The sequence below is a fragment of the Anser anser genome, assembly GCF_964211835.1.
Source record: "Anser anser genome assembly, chromosome: 2".
Lineage (NCBI taxonomy): Eukaryota > Metazoa > Chordata > Aves > Anseriformes > Anatidae > Anser > Anser anser.
This window is the reverse complement of record NC_139721.1, coordinates 10,934,934-10,952,910: the sequence shown is the minus strand read 5'-3', so window position 1 is coordinate 10,952,910 and position 17,977 is coordinate 10,934,934. Positions and strand designations below refer to the sequence as shown.

General features: G+C 39.0%; 1 long non-coding RNA gene across 1 annotated transcript; it reads right to left on the bottom strand.

Moving 5' to 3' along the window:
- Positions 1–435: 435 nt before the first annotated feature.
- On the bottom strand, positions 436–17,405 carry LOC310894234. The gene is made up of 3 exons (XR_014579702.1): positions 16,524–17,405; positions 13,015–13,152; positions 436–3,094 (listed from the first exon to the last, which is right to left on the bottom strand). It is a non-coding gene; the product is annotated as an uncharacterized lncRNA (long non-coding RNA).
- Positions 17,406–17,977: the final 572 nt, after the last annotated feature.

Sequence of the window (17,977 nt, the reverse complement as noted above, 5' to 3'; positions counted from 1 at the left end):
TGGAGGTGAGTTAGCAGAGGATTGTGACAGAGGAAGATGCAGAGGCATGACCCAGAAGAGATGACTAATAAAAAATGACTTAAGAGCTCTTCTCAAAGGATCAAAGGTTAAGTCTAGGTCAATTGTAATAACTGCATTGCTTCACCAGTCAGGACATGTGCAGTGTCCTAGAGGAACATCTAAAGCATGCTCTCAGATGGCATGACAGTGGTTGCCATTTGCAAAAGGTTTGTCTCCCCCTAAGTTTGGCAGGTGTAATTTTACACCAGCCTGAAGCTTCTCACTAACAGGGTCACAGGATGATTTCTCTTTCTCAAAACCTTCCCAGGGAGCAAGGAATTTTCTGTGTGTAAAGCCAAGATCACTGAGTTCCCTGTGAACACCCTCCCCTTCAGCGGCATGCCTTGAAAAATGTAGCAAGAGAAACGGGGAAATGTTCCCACTCCCATGGTTTAGACTATTATTACAGCTCAATGGGAGCTGAACAGTGTTTATTTATTTATTCTAAAAACAGATAAAAGAGTGCAAAAAGGAGGGAGAAAGGATGAATAAAGAAAGTAGGAGCCTGTCTGCCTGCACTATGTAGAGCTGTGGAGAGACACCCAAGCCAATACAGCACACGCTACCCAAAGAATCAGAAGTAGGGCAGCATCCCATACAGGAAAGTTTTAAATGCTAGAATCCAATTCAACTCTCAGGCATCCTTTGTTCTCTGCTGCAAAACTTGGCAATGCTGCTGCATGTTTCAGTTTCACACACTGGTTTGGGAAGTGCTGATTCAAAGAGATGTTTTTCGTGCCAGCGCCTGAGCTTGCTGCCTCTTCGTAAATGGGAGTTTAGTCACAGCATTTTGCCTGACACATACCTGCCCACCCTGTTGTCATTATCAGTTTAAGTATTTCCGTCTCACACAGGGGAACACAGCAAAAATATATTACAAAGGCTGAGAAGATTTAGTCATCATCAGCAGCTCAGTTAAGCCTACATAGTTGGCTGCTCAGAAGAAATAGGATTCTTAATTGGATAGTTTTCCATTTGAAAAAGCAGTGTGTTTTAATGTGAAGCTTCTCCTAATGAAACAACTGTCCAGAAGCACCAGTGGGCAGCGCAGGGGGTGGCTACAAAACCCTTCTGTCCATCAGCTGCTTACCATTATCTTTTTAAGGACACACTATTTTTCCTGTGCAACATTGATTAGCATGATTAGATACCTCTCATTTGCACTTTAATTGGAGAATATCTTTCCTTTTGGTCTGTCCTGATGATAAGCATGTGTATTTTCAAGGTGAAATATCTGCAAGGCTACTTCTGATGTTTGTTGAAGATGATGGGTTAATAGTGAGCTGGAGCTATAGTATGGACAATTATTACTACTTATGCCCATCTGACTTTGAACTAACTAGTACTCAGAAACTGTTCCTGCTATGTTTGTGTAGTGTGTGCAAAATGTTAAGTGCAGGGTGAAGGAGAAACACAGGTTTCTTACTGCAAACATATTTGATATGAGGGAAAAAGTCCTGTTCTGTTATTCCCTGTGACAGCAGACTGGGCAGGGGACTTCACTGAAAGTGAATGTATTTCACTGCAAAATTTTGATAATTAAAATGTCATTCAAGCTTCATTCTCCTCACAGAACTATTAGTTACGATTTTCAGACCTTTATTTGGGGGATTTTTGCTCCCATTTACAACAGTAGAACAGTATTTGGACAATGCTGAGTGCTTCTGATAATCCCCCTGTAAATATCTGTGAGAAGGAGTCAGCAGTTGCTGGCAATTTCTTCATTATGTGCCGCATTTGTGGGATTATTCTGGATTTTAAAGCAAATTAAGACTTGGCTTTAGATATTACGATGAACAATATAGAAAACTGAGACTATTTCCCTTTTGTTCTGGTTAGTTTGGGAATTAGCAGATTTTTAGATCTCTATTTGCTATTTGCATTCCTTTAAAAAGAATGTTTTATTGTGCAAGTGAACTTTAGCCCAAAGACTGTTCATGGTTTGCATATAGCACACACTTACCACAGACACTAATAATCAGAGCCACTGTGTGTGTTGTTTTGCCTTGCTTCTGGAAGGAACTACATAGTATTTTCTTCATTCTTTTCTGTTTATAAAAAAATTATAAATTGGCAAAGCCCTCAGAAACTTGATGGGGAAATGGTCTGCTCAGGAAGAAGGAAGAGAATGCATGTGTGTGTGTAGGAAATAACCAAAACCACATAATATGAAGACATTTAAGCCCAATTTTTAAAAAGGAAAAAAAAAAAAAGAATCTAGAGATAACCTCTGTGTCTGACTGCACTCTATCAGTCCCACTCCTATGTGTATGACAGAAGGGTGGCAGGCGAAAAACTGGAGCACTTGAAGTACATTACGTATCTTGAACAGATTTTATATATGTAAGTTCTTTAGAACAGCCTCTTCCCATGATTTCCTCTGCATGTCTATGTACAGTGCTATTTACAATGCCTTTTATCTTGTATAACTGTCATCCATTTGTGGGTGAAAACACTGAAAATTCAATTTGGGGAAGTTCATTTTCCCAGCCAGCATCAGGTTTGGTATATTCATAGCTCTGAAACAACTGTGCTGTAGCTCATGGGAGATTACTGTAGACAAGAGCTAAATCATGCTCTCCCAGTGTATTGGCTGAAAAGTTCCTTCCATGTGCTTGGCATTTTCCACATATGCTTGAATTTAGGCTTACAATTTGCAGGTGGTTAACACTCAGTAAAGACTTATCTTCCCCTGCTTCAGTGGGCCTTGCAATGTTTCTGCTTGATCAGTGACATATTGTGTTGTTCACGGCTTCTCGTGTTTGAGCTCTACATGCTGAGACGTTTACTCTTTCACTTACACAGGACACACAGTGATAACCCAGAGCCCAAACATTGGGTAACAGAATGGTCAACGGGTCATGGCCACCATTCCAGTCCCCAGCCCTGGAAACACCTTTCCACTGTCTGTGATCTCGGGTCTCATCTGATTGAAGCAAGGGAATCTGAGTCTAATTTCTTCTGTCTGGAGGGACTAGAAGGCCTCAGGATCCTGAGATCTTCCTGGAAGCTCCCCTGTATCCCGGTCAGCTTCCTGTTAAGAATAATATCCAAAGAGCCCAATTAGTTTATTTCTCTTTTCAGTTCAGTTTCAACCCCAAAAAAGAGATTGTAGGGTACTAGCACAAATGGTGGCAGCTGGAGGCTGAGCAGAGGTTACCCAGCACCTACACATGCCCAAGGTAAGATCTATACCAAGGCCACTCGTGATAGGTGTGCCTCTGGCCTGATTTTAAAGCATCCTCAGGCAATTCCTGTGTTTTTCTATTCTTATCATTAAAAAGTATTTCCTAATGTCTGACGTAAATCTTCCTTGCCACAAGCTAAACTCATTTTTCCTGTCCTGCCCAATGTAACCAGAAGCTACTTCTCTAGTTACCTGCTTGCCTCCATTCCCACTGAATGCAATTTTGTTCTTCAATTCTGATGTAAAGCCAGAAAATGACTATGTTTACAGAAGTGAGAAACTTGATTTCTGAAGCGTTATAGTCCACAGAACTGGGACATATTTGTTTACAGTCATTCCTCAATATTTTATTGTTTCTTGGCATTAGGAACCAAGGCCATTGTCTCTAATGTTGTTGTGTTCAACGTGCAGGTGTTGTGTTCACCTGTACAGGAACCAGAAAAGACTTTTAAGGCTAATGCAGGCATAGACAATACAGGTGAAAAAGTAAACATCTAGGTAGGTAATGCCAAAAAGGTAGAAGGTCATTTTATTTTAAATGGTTGTGTACATTTGGTATCTGATCAAAAATCTACTGCAGATAACAAGGGCATGTGTACTCTGTCACTTAAGACTGGGCCAACAAATCTTTCAAGACGCACCCACACCTTTAAGCCTTCCTCAAAGAAAACCTCCCGGAGCAGCAAATCCTGGGTATGTTGAATACCTTAACAGGAGTTCAAGCTCTTATTCATGAAGCCTGGACTTGAAGAGCCTTGAACAGTAAATTATAGAGTCAGATACCCCAGCCTTGATTTTCCAAGCCTAGCACAGAGGTTATGGAAGAGGTTCATCTCTCTTAGCATTAGGTGGCTACAGTGTAGTTCCTACAAGTGAAATAGTTGCTAGCCTCCCAAAAGAGGCTGTCTCAATACAGTCCCTTGAGCTTACAGTCATCTTCTTGAGCTACATCACATGCAGTCTGCACTGATTGTACGAATTAACTCTCTGTTCACTATGAAAGCAGCTCAGGGTGACTTGTGCAGATGTAGATGCCTTCACCTGAGACACCTACAATTAGTCACAAATATCCCTCATGTAAAATGAAACTGCAAGTATTAATTGACAAGTCACAGCCAGCAGCATGGATAGAAAATATATGAATGATAGGGTTTACTGTGCTTTCACCTGCAGTTGACTCACTTGATAGCACAGGCACAGATGGGGATCCTTTCCCTCCATTTCAGAGGGCTCTGGATCTGTAGTTCACAAAATTCAGTTTTCAGAATATCTGTCTGTCTTTGGATGAAATAAACTGCTGTGTGGAATAATTTATAGTCCAAGGGTGCTTCAGAGTCCCAGTTAAAATATGAGAAAGGAAGCGTACATTTGAGGGCTATGTTCTGCAGAGAGACAAACTTCACTAGCAGGTTGATTCAGAAGTTTGTTTGAGCAGTTTTTATGTTGTAAGTTTACCTGTGATTAGTTTGGTAAAATTTAGCTACAAAACAAGAAGTCTCATGATTGTTTACATATACAGTGTAAACTGATTGAGAATAAAATGGAAATATTAGATGTGGTAGGTCTTCCTTGTCATCTTACTTTATTTTGACAACAGTATCAGACTGAAGACCCAAAGTTTGTGCCCAGGTATTTTTTTGCAGCTGTGTTTAAATCAAACATGAACTCTCTTTCAGCAACACAATGACCATGTTTTTGCAACAGTTCAGCAAGTCATGGATGTTTTCTGGAAGGGTGGGCTCGTTAGTATCTGATACTTTTTAAAATTAAAATGTTGCTGTTGCTGTATCCTTTCCACCACAAGAGGATTTTTCTATTTATCCTTCAGCAGACTGGGTTCTGTACATTGTGAATCACTTTTCTTTATTCTCATCATTTTTTTTTTCCCAGCACACTAAAACTCTGAAGTACAGTTTGCCACCAAATTACAAGTAAAAATCCCAAAGTCTAGAAACACAGATGAAAATATTTCATTAAAGAGTTAAAAAGAACCAGACAAAAAATCTGTGTGTTATCTCCCTTATTGTATGCAGAGGCTGAACACATTATCATTTTGTTAATGTAACTATTTAGACAGATCTTGTTAGATGTATTTGAAGCACTAAGTATCCTGATTCACAGATATTTTCTAAGCATAGCTCTTGATGTGACATTGAGTTGAACTTGAAATTGGAAGTGTCAAACGAAATATTTTGCTGTTTTCCATCTAGCTGGCTGCAATTTATCTATCTGAAATCTGATCTGATCATCTAAAGGCCCTAACTGTAGCAATTGAAATGTTTTATCACCAGAAATCACTTGAGGTGACTTTCCAGAAGTAAAATGATGCTGTAATGGGCTGTCCTCCTTACACTTGAGTATGAGATTTTTTGGCTGCAGAACTTTTGCAGTATTAGGATACATGTCTGCCCCTCTTCTCTTTGTGTGTCCATCCCTATGGGTTTCTGCTGGGAGATGAAAGATCATTGTTACACCTATGATCTCATTTTGGCACCATTCAGCAGCTCTCAACAACTTCAGACAAAGAGGTACAGTAGGATAAGATTCCCCAGTCAGCTCACAGCCTAACGCTGCCCTTCTTGGCTCTGTCAAGATGAACTCAGAGCTGGCTGCAAACTCCTTCCTGGCTCAGTACTGAGCTATCCCAGCAGCTTCTGCAAGATATCCCTCATATCAAGGTTCCCTTACTCTTATTTTGACTCATTTTTGGCCTGACATCCAAAACCAATTTCATCAAATTTTCTTCCACTGTCTAGCTCAAAAACCATTCTCCAGCTTCCTCATCACCTGCCTCTTCCTAAACACCTTGCATGGGATGGGTTTGGTCATGGGTCCAGCTGGAGATGGTGTTATGCTATCTCACTGCCTCCTCTGTCACTGAGTGGGCACATAGGAGGTCACAATCTGTTGTCACCAGACTGGGACCCAGCTGTCCATTTGCTGTCTCCAGAGCACAAAACACACAATACGGCCTCAGCAGAGGCACTACAGAGCTGCAAAGGAGAGAATAAGGGCAGATTGATACCTAAACATCTGAATTTTGTTCATTCTCTCTTTTTCTCAGGAAGAACAATTTTAAAGTTCTGAAGAGAGCCAGTCCTCCTGGGCACTCCTCTTTGCTGTTGCTTTGAGTCTGAGCTCTGGTAAATGGTGAGCAGATTAAAATGATAGTCCCCATCACGTGCTTCCCTTGGAATTATGTTGATGACTTCAATCCCATTGCCCAGCACTGGAGAAGGGCCTCAGTCATGACTTCAGGTGAGAGGAGAACAGCTTCGAACCTGCCTTCACAATGTGAAGCTGAATAAAAACAACATTAAACCACAAGACAGCGTAAGGTTCATGTTGCTCCTCAGCTGGAAACTCTGGAGAGACAGTAAACAGAAAGCCTGCCTCTGCCAGGGAGTTGTTTGTGTTTTTCTTTAATGAAGCTCTTCTCCAGAACTGAGCCCTGCATTCCCCATCACACAATGGTAGCTGTTAGCACAGCCCCTTGTCTTGTGATAAAAACAGTGCTCGGAGTGGGGAAGGATATGGCAGTCACCCATACCTTTGTGTGTGTTTTTAAACATCAGTAAATATTTTTTCAGAGGAAAAGGGAACAAGCCCTGCTCAGAATGCCTTCCCTCCAGGGCAGGAGCTGCTCCTGGCTTTGGCTGCTCACTGCAGCATGGGGGGAACTGTGGCAGCCCTCCTTGGCAGTGGTGGGAAGGTGTTTTTGGCTCCTAGGTCTCGTGTGTTTTCCACTAAGCATCTTCCTTATTTAGGACACCAGGACTGTCAAGTTCTTGCTATGTTCAGCTTCCTGCTGAAGTTCACATCTCTTCTTGAGGTGAAAATTTCAGATGCTGGGATGAGGGGACACGTTTTCATGGCAGCAAGTCAAATTTCCCACTGGAGAGCCACAGGCTTCTTCATAAGTTAGAAAGGTCCCTGATAATAGTTTTCTTCACCCTAAAAAACAGCACTGACTTTTTTTTTTTTTTTTTTTAACCCTTACCCCAGACCTTCTTATGCCAAAAAATAAAGAAGTTAATTTTCTCTCTGACATTCCTTTTTGTCACGCCCTTATTACAACATCCTTCTACAGGAGCATTCCTGTGCGTGAGAAAGAGAAAAGTGAATCTGAAGTGACTTTACTTGGCCTAACTCTGGTCAAAATTTTTGCCAGCAATTACTCCCACGCAAAGACGTTGCTCATGGGTAGATGTGAAACTAGAGTTAACGTTTATCTTCTCCTGTCAAAAGGGCTCAAGTTTTTTCAGAGTCAAGAGACTGTGGGTAAGAGAGGGACACAGTACATGCTTGTGAGTTTGCTTTATTCATAGCTCAACAGCAGAAATCATTCCTATGCCAGGCACATAAACACCTTTGGTAAACTGTCCCAGTGATTAATACACTGAAGAACCTATCAGCTGCAGCTGGAGCTGTTGCAGTGTTATAGTGGCTGGAAGGGGTATCATCTCAGGTGATGATTTCAGGGGATATTTCTCAGCTCTGCCTACCAGAGAGGTGGGCTTACACTGGCATCCTGTAACACACTCCTACCGGAATATCTGGCCCTGCGTATAAAGGGATGCTCATTCTGTCTTTGGGAAGCAATTCTCTAACACAATGCTACAGTGCCAGTCCCTCAGCGTGCTTAATACATGGTGTCTGGAGTTTCACAGGTTTTCTGTCATTTCCATCTGAGGCTTTGAACAGTGGCTGTGATGGATGCTGAATTTTAAAACAGGGTTGTGCTTTCATTCCAACTATCTTGTCTCAGGAAGTTTGAAGGATGTGCTCTGTACTCTTGATAGGAAAAGTCAACACTCATAATCCAGTAGAGATACTGAGTGTCTTCCCTGAAATAAATACTGGAAACACAAAGCCAAGTGGAATCTGTTACTGTTGCTTGGAAGCTGGCTATGTTGTACCTGTGAAAGGGGGACTGTTAGATATGTCAAGGGGCTAGCACACATGTAGAAGTACTGTTTTTCAGTAACACAAAATGTTCAAAACTGAACAGTCTGCTTGGGAGGTGATATTTATCAAAGACGTTATTTTCAGGCTGCAAAAAGATCAGGAATCTCACGTGTAGCTCTGGTGTGGGGAACATTGCCCCTTTAAACATCTGCCTGAGGATGCTGCTTGTCATGTGAAAGTTTCAGCTGAATGCTAATGAGGAAAATCTGTTTTCACTTAAGCCAATGTAAACTCAGAGAAATTTAACTGGGATTGGTGAAGTCACTTCAGATTTGCACCATAGCATAAGTTTGATTGGAACAGTTTCTTTCATGTAACTTTTGCGGCTTTATTCCATTCATTATGTATGACCATAATTTATGGAGGTTCCACATGCACATGCAAGTTAAGGCAATTTGGTTTCTTTTATTAAGCTATGAGTCTGTTTTATAATCAAAGTAAATCAGGCTCATTTGCACACCAAAAAATCTTGGTGTGGATTTCTGTCTGTGGGAGTGGAGACAAAGTATCTTGCTTGCTGACTCTAGCCAAACTACGCATTTAGCTTACCCAGTCAATTTTCATGGTGACTCAGTGCAATTCATTTGCTATAGTGAGATATGCAAATGCTAATTCTCAAGAGCTGTGTTTGGTTTTCATTCTTAGCAATACACGTATGAGCTAATGTGAAGGATTTCAGTAATGTTACACTAGAACTCCACTGTGGTAATTAAGATGAGATATGGCTTAACACAGCTCAGACGAGAGGCCACAAAATAGATCACATCAAGTAGCTGTAAGCTTCCACATTATGTTTGTCCTAGCTGCTACTTATCACACTCTGATTAGCAGACCGTCCCAGAGCAAAAGTAACCCATGAAGATGCCTCTGTTGGTAACCTCTTGGTCTCCTTCCCCCAGGGTCTGAGTATAGACATGCATAACAGGAAGCCTGAGATCCCACCTCATCTCTGACCCTTTATATGCTGCATTGACAAAAAGGCAGAAAGCCCTGTTCTGAGTCTGCTGCGTGAGCTAAAACACAATAGCTCGGAGCTAGTAGTGGAGTCATTGTGGTTCTGGCCACACGAATGCATTTTGCTACACTGAGGACTGGATTATTCTTTAAAGAATGGAGTCTGTGCTAGGAATATTAGGAATTTCTTTGCTGTGGAGAAAGGTGCACCTGACTTTCAACTGAAGGGAGACAGCCTACATCCTTATAACTCTATACGTAGGAAAAAGGTCTGCCTTTCTTGCAATGTGCTGCATCCTATTTAACTGGCCTTGCCCACTGTGCCCAGACCTGCTCCGTGTATCTTCTGTCTGGGAAGGAAGGAATGGAGCAATCCTGCTTTTCCCCTAAGCAGCATGGTAAAGGGCTCTTGTCTCTAAAAGCCTTGATATCTAGAGTTAGCTTATCCATGTCAGCAGAACCACAAATGCATTCGTGAATATACTGTAGAAAAAAATCTCTCACAGGCATCTGAAATGTCTTTTTCAGTGACAAGCAACCCTACATAAAATTTTAAGAATTCATGAGCTCTCTGTAGACCTGGTGTCAGATTAATATCTTGCCAAAGATGGTCATAAGCAGGTCTTGTATTTCTTCTCAGGCTCTGAGGTCCACGGTACCTTTGCTTCTTTACCAGAAGATTTAGTCCCTGCTGGGTACCCCAAGAAGAACTCTGGCATGGAGGGCTCTGTGATTAGTATTATGGAACTTTTGTTATGGAAAATCTCCTCCCTCTTTCTAGGATAACAAGGAGAGATTCAAAGACAACCACATTTACATGTTAAAGACAGCAGAGAGTTTTATTGTTTTATTATTATTATTATTTATTATTTTTATTTATTGGTGATGTCTTTTCATTCCTTGGGCACTCTCCTGAGTGGGGTTGATGTCTGACCATCGTTGCTGATTACATCTCAAAAAGCAGTTTACTAATGAAAAGACATCTTTAGTAGATACTGCTAAACAAAAATCATTTAAAGATAACACTGTCTATCAAAGTAATAAATATATGAGCAGATAGAAATAAAGCACCATAAATAAAACATGTACCATCTTATTTCAGCTTGCCACAGGTCATCCTAAAAGAACTGACAGCTCTTGGAAAGGCTTTGCAAAACACTTCAGCATGAAACCACTGTAGCTTCGTCTCCTAAATGCCTTTGTTTATCTGGGCTAACATCCAGAATTCATACAAAATAATTATCTACCAACGTACAGACTCTTTTCATGCAACCCCTAGACATACACATAGCCATATCAGATCTTTATTACTCCTCTTAGAACTATCCCATTGAGATGACTATTGCCTTTGAACAAGGTTAATGAATGCTTGATCCTGAAGCTAAAAGCAACTCCATTCTCAGGCTAGGACTTTTCAGATAAGACTCTCTATTTTATTACTGAGAAACAGGTCAGGAGATGATATTTGCAAATTCTGAAAACCTGACATTACCCAATGACTCTTGCTTTTAAAGCAAATATTTTTAAGTGGATGGTGGACCTAAGTCATAGAGAATAAAGTACATTATTTGCTGCTTGCAAATACTCCTGCTACGTTGCTTTTAATGTGTCTGTAAAATAACAACAATCCATCCTGAAGAGTTCATAACTCCTTCCAAATCTTTGTGACTAAAATTCTGCTGGGGGAAAATTATGCACTGGAAACCTTTCATGTTTCCTTTATTTGTTAACTTACTATTTGAAAAAACTGAAGACTTATCAATGCCAACTGGATAAAATGTTTTTCATTGCTAACTATATCTTGCACAAAGGCATTTGTGCTTTTTTTGTGTAGCTATGTTATATTTCAGGGATGACATGAATTGCTTACAGCATAAAGGTAGCTGTGTACACAGTACATAGGAATCTATCAAATGTCTTGAGGGGTATAGAAGGACAGTGCAATGGTGTGTATACCACTGGAGTAGGATCTAAGAGACCTGTCTTTTGTTCTTGGCTCTGCTACAGACCACCCATGTGACTTTAGGCAGTGAAGTCACTTCACTTACCAACCTCTGTCTATTTTTGAGGACTCTGATACTTAGCACAGTACTTATAATGATGTGTCACCTTTTCAGATGGGGCCTCTGCACATGGGCATCACCAGTAAAAATCTGTTACTTAGGAGTCCATAATCAAGCTGATTGTTCACTCTCTGAATTTAATATACTGTTATCATCATATCATTATTACTGTTAAATGTACACTTCGATTTTCTGTAGAGATATTGCTTCATTTTTAATATATATATATATATTTCTTAACTTAGGAAAATGTTCCCATTTTGAAAACTGCCAGTTATTATCAGTAAGACACCCATTGCTGCCCTGGGTGAAGAAAACATGCCATCCAGAATTATTATCATTATTAAATTGCTCCTCCCAATCCCCCAGTGCAATAGTTGCATTGTTGATGGTAAAAGACCTAATGAAAATATGTAATGAGAAATAAAGCTAACTGCAGCATATTATGTGGCAAATACAAGTGATGATATAACTTTGGGATATTACACCTTTTTATTAAGAGAAAAATCATGGCTAACTCCTACCACATATGTCATTTTAAACACATACACATAGCATGCTTGGCAGAAGAAAGACAGGTGTGAATCATATGAGAAAAAAAAAATAATAAAGGCCCAGCTAATTGGCAAGACAATTTAAACAGGGGAAAAACAGGTCTGAACTAGTCTGAGCTACTATTTGTTCAAACTATCCAAAGGCAGGTTTAAGTAGAGAATAAGCTACCTTCAGGGCAAGGGGAGGATGGATTTAGGTGTACTCAGAATGTATGTCATTCTCAGTAAAAGAAATCACTAATAAGTCTACAGCTAATAATGAGAAAAATCCTTGGCCTGGATTTAAAGGCACACAGGAATACAAGGAGATGGGGAGAGCCTTTGAATTTCATTTCTCACTTTCTCTCCTGTGAGAGCTGTGGAGGTTCCTACAGATGTTTCATTCAGCTGGATAAACATTAATACTATGGGGAAGCTCTGTCTCAGGCATAAGACTTTTAAGATATAGCCTCAGTGTGCAAATAAGGTAGAATCATAGAATACTTTTAGACTGGGATTTGTGACCATCTTATACGTGTCCTAGTTCTACTAGGGAATCTAACCCCTTTCTTGACATGATTTCCACTAAGTTACATGTCAACATACTTAGCTGTCAATATGGTATTTGAGGAAGACTTTCAGGACTTGTCCTAGGAACAATGGGGAACACTCTCACCAAAGGGACACAGTATAAAGCTCACACTGATATCAGCGTTTTTATTCTATTACAAATTCCTCTATTCTTAAGAGCCTCAAATTTTGCAGCGATTTTGTGGAAAAAATTGGCACAACTGTAGCTGTGCAAAGTTTTGTGTTGAAACCATATAATATTTATGGCATTTTCTATTTAAACAGAAATCTCATGGAATGTAACTTTGAGAGTATGTCTGAATTTTTCAGAGATCATTCAAAATTTGAATTAGAAGCGTTTTAAGACTCATCTTGGATGTTACTTACTCAGGTTTTGCTCAAGTATAGCCCCACTGTTGTAAATAGTCACGCTGCAATTACACCATGGTAGATCAGAATGAGGTAAATACATAGAAATGAAAACCTAGAGATTAAAATCACAGTGTGACCTGTTTCAGTTGAATGTATGTCAAAGATGCATCAAACAGATCTTTAGTAATAACACATTCCAAAAGCTCCTTGTCTAAGAAGGAAATTCACTGATTTACAGTGCTGAGATAGTCTATCTGTATAGATCATGAAAATGAGAATACTTTTCTTAGCAGTAGTATTTACCAACCTTTCCCAAGAGTATGAAGAATGCACCTCTCCAAATTCAGTCATTTTTCTACTTAGATTTGGCTGATATCCACCAAGAGACCAAAGTTTGCTGCCTATTGCTTCAGTACTTGGGAAGAGCAATTACTGCACACTCTACCTGAAAAACATAGAGGTCATTAATTTTAAAAATTCAAAATATAAATAACAATTGTAGTAATGATCCTAAATTATGTGGAATGGTAAAAAAACAATGTCGCATACTCCCAATTTATTCCTGTAACTATCATCTTAATTGATGACAATCTTTAGTTATCTTGTTAAATCATAATGTGCTCACTAACTTTTGTTGCCTTTGAAAGTAAAAGTCAACTGATTATGATACTGTGACAGAAGGAAAGAAAAAGATAGACCAAACAGGGATACATTTTTGCACTGGATTACAAAGTTATTCTTCATCATTTATAAGGAAATAATTAGCTGTATCTTTTTTTCCTTGTGTCCTTAAGATTTACTTATTCCTAAATTGTCAGATACTAAAGATAGAGCACTTTGACCAAGTGAAACAGTTCAGTCCACTAGAACAAACCATTGTCTATGTAGAAGATGGACTTCTTAACTCAAGACATGTAGGGACATATCCTGAAACCAAAAGATACCTTGCAAAATGAACACTACAATGAGATGGCTGACAATAAATAAGTGTTGGGGATCAGCATGAGCATTGCAAAGGACTATTTATAGTAAAGGTAACATTGGTCTCAGAATAAATTAGTGTTATCCTTAAATTCATTAAGGTTGGAAATGAGAAAAACATTTCTAAACTCCAGTGTAGTAAGATTAGGGACTGTCTTTTAATAAAAGTGGTCAATTAAATTTTTAGTGCTTATGAAAGGTGCTCTACTATTTTGTAGAAGTCAACTCAAGTATGCTCGAGCCTGAAGAACAGAAAGTCATCCTTCCAGTCACTCTCTTGGCAGAATTTTACTTCAGCACTTCCATATTACTACTTAGAAACAAGTCTTTGAAAATTCTGTATAAGATGGAATTCTCTATATGAAATTCATGGGTGTTAATTTTGAATATTCATTTTTCACTTAAGTAGAAGTGAAGATCTTAGTAAGGAGGAGTGAAGACTTTGGAAGAAAATAATTGTATTGCAGTCTAGTTGTGGTAGTATTTCATTAAAGCTCATACAATAAATAAAGCTACTATTATTTTTTTCTAATTTAATTCCAGAAACTTTATTAGAAAGTACAGAATGATATTGAATATGAAAAGAGAAAAGCTTCTCATAAAAGGCAAAAGAGAAAACATAAATCATTCACTTGATTGGAAGTGAGCAAAGTAGTGGAGTTTTGCATCTTCATTTGTTTGTTGGACAGTTTCTTGGGGTCATCTATTTTGAAAGGTTGCATTGGACCTAGAATTTTGATTTGATGTGTGAAACCCATATAACATTAGAGTCAGCAAAGATATTCTTGTGGCAGGACTGGTAGAAATCTGAAATGAGAGGATGACTGTTGTGGTTTAACCCGGCTGGCAGCTAAACACCACACAGCCGTTCACTCACCCTCCCCCATTCCTCTCTGGGATGGGGGAGAGAAACGGGAAAGTGAAGCCGGTGAGTTGAGATAAAGACAGTTTATTAAGACAGGAATATAATAATATAAGGAATATAAGGAATATAATAATAACAATAATAATAATAATAGTGATAATGATAATAGTATTAACAATAATAATGTGTAAGAAAACAAGTGATGCACAATGCAATTGCTCACCACCCGCTGACCGATGCCCAGCCTATTCCCGAGCAGCCGGCCCCCCCACCCCGGCCAGCCACCCCTATATATTGTTTAGCATGACGTCAGATGGTATGGAATACCCCTTTGGCCAGTTTGGGTCAGCTGTCCTGGGTCTGTCCCCTCCCAGCTCCTGCTGCACCCCCAGCCTGCTCGCTGGCAGGACAGAGCGAGAAGCTGAAAAGTCCTTGGCCTGGTGTAAACACTGCTCTGCAACAATTAAAACATCAGCATGTTATCAGCGCTCTTCTCATCCTAATCCAAAACATAGCACCCTACCAGCTACTATGAGGGAAAATTAACTCTGTCCTAACTGGAACCAGGACAATGACTTAACTTGAACTATATCTTAAATGTAAAGCAATATAATTTGAAGAGAGTTGACAGGCATTTATTATTTTATTTTATTTTTTTAATTCAAAAAGCCTAATGTAGAATTGGTGGATCTACAAGGCAAAGAGACATTGATATGTTCCTATATGACAATACTTTGGAAAAAAAGTGGTAATTGTGTTGTGTTGTTTCAAAATTTCCAACTGTCATTGAAAGAAAAACAAACAAATAAACAACAACAAAAAAAAACAGTGGCAAACATTAGAAAGATTTATATTTCAGCTATGGCTTAAAATAATAAAAAAGATTTTTTATTATTTATTTATTAGAATACAAAAACCTATTTCTTGCTTAGCTCAGTAAAAAAGACATTTTTTTAATGTCAGTTCTTTTATATTTGGGTTCTAAATGAGATTCAAATTCAAATCAGTAGACGCAGAGATTTTTTTTAGAAAATAGAAATTACTCAATAGTTGTGCCTTTAGTTCTGCCAAGGTAATAATGTTCTTTGATGCTATTAGATGACACATTTTGTTCTTTGTTCAGTGAAATGTTCTGGGATGATATCAGGAGGGGTACAATGTGAAAATGCATTCTGCAGCTGAGAGAGTGTGAACAGAGACTGACATTTCAACAATATTTAGGTCCTCTGTGTGTATGTGAGAGAGAAAATGAAAGAGAGTAGTAGTAACGGGCCAGGCTATTCCCTGTACAGGAAAAACCTGCTTAAAAGACAGGAATTTCCCGTGGGTTTCCATTCATAATGATTTCTTCAAAGTTTTCTCACTGTGGACAACAGGTTTTGCTGCACTATTGAAATTCCTGTAGGTTCAACCTCCTAAAGTGATAGATGTGTACTTATCTCCAAATAGCAACGCAGTTCTTGCAAAGTCTGTGTTTCCATAGGCAGCCTTTTTGAATGTGAAACATTTTCAAATCCTTTCCTACGTATAAGGTAGATCGAGGTGTGTCATCTGCATCTAGAGAACCTGCTATGTTCCTGGGTATGGTGAACTCTGCATTTTCCAGCTAAGGAATCCAAAGAAGGTAGGTCTCTAACCAAAAATAGCCAGATAGGTAATAGGAATTCAACCACTATTTTCCCACTACACAACATATCAAGCTTTTAAGACCAGGTTTTGTATTCTGTAAGTAGCTCCATGTAGATGACAGCTTACAGCTGCTTTAACCAGGCAGATTTCTTCACCTCCTTACAGAGGTCTTCTAAAATTGCTTCATACCCCAAGCCCTACCTTCAAGTCTCATTGGAACTAATTCTCCCCCTCATCTTTTTCTTCTCCTCCCCTCCATGTGAATTTCATTTTCAGCTTTGTGAACCAAACAGCATCTTTTGATGAACTAATCTTCTAAGCAAGAAAAAAATGCAACTTACCTATTTTGTCTGTTTTATCCTGAACATAATGACAAAAGTAAAATCCAGGGAATATAAAAAGAAGCAAGTTCACCAGAGATGCTTTTTAACCCAGGTTTCCTGAAGAAGCAAGGCCTGTGGCATGTTCCTTTAATAGAAAAGGGAGGATAGATGGGCATGTAAAGGGAGTCTGTTGACAAGACAGCTAAGGAAAATGCTACACCATTAACTCCTGTGCCAAAGGTTTCACATTGCCAAGAACCCCTGAGGATCTATCTGACCATGACACAAACTCAAGCAAGCCCAATGTTATTTTTTTCACTGCTTTCAGACTTTACCTGCTTAGAAAACAAATGAACAAACAAAAAACTTGTAGACAATCCCCAGATGGTGACTGGCTTTTCCAAAACCCTTGGTGTAGGCCTCAGCCCTTTTCCAACAGGGATTAAGGAAATTTTACTACTACATTTAACAGAAGCCTTGTTAGACTGATGCTGGTTAGAGTAGCACACAGTCATGTTACAAACACCTTGAACATTTGAAATAGTTAACTTAGACATGTTTTGAATTACCTGATGTAATTTGGGCTTGCACTACAAAAAACATTTCAGCCTAAGAATGAGTGGTAGAAGCACACAACATTTGTTTGGGCAAAGGAGTTGTTTACATTTTGTGAAACTTTGTTTATCTTCAAATTCCTCTTCTTAACTAGCTTTCTCTTTGCTCGGTTGTTAACCTACAGAACCATCTATTAGCAAACGGTAAATTAAAGACAGAACCAACAAAAGGTCAGGAGTATATTCTCCCAGAGCTATTTCATATCCAATCCAGAGACTTCCTCTTGCTCCATTTACTCAGAGGAATTATGAGCAGGTGAAGGTAGGGTTGTGTGCAACTGATAACATCAAGAACACACCTGAAAATGAAGTGGTGAATGAGTAGTTTTGGCCTGATTGACCTCAGTCAGCTGGGTATTGACCTGTTTTATCTGAAGTAAACCTGAAAAGAACCATTCTAAGCAAAGGAAGAACAACATTATGGAAATGTTAAGTTACTTATTGCTATTATTATTGTGTCACAAATTGGAATGTGCAGAACAAAAACATATAGTAGAAGTATCTAATAATAGTTTCAGGTTGTCCTCTGTTGCCTTTTGTTAATCAGCTACTGTGCTTTGCTTCCTTCTGGTTAGTGTACTGTGTTGTTTGTATACTGCAAACAGATTGCAAATCACATTTTATTGTGTTGTGCAAAAGTCTGGAAGGCTCCCAATAAGACTAAGAACTAATCCCACTAATTCCAAGTAGTTGCTTAAAGAAAACAACTATTTTTTTTTTTTTGTAAAATGACTTCCAATTTGTTAAAAGTATAAATTTTGATGCAAATGAATGATCATAAGGAGCTAGTATGCAAATTTCATCCCCTTCTTCCTCTATTCTTTATGAATACTGAAATATACTGAGAAAAAACATCAT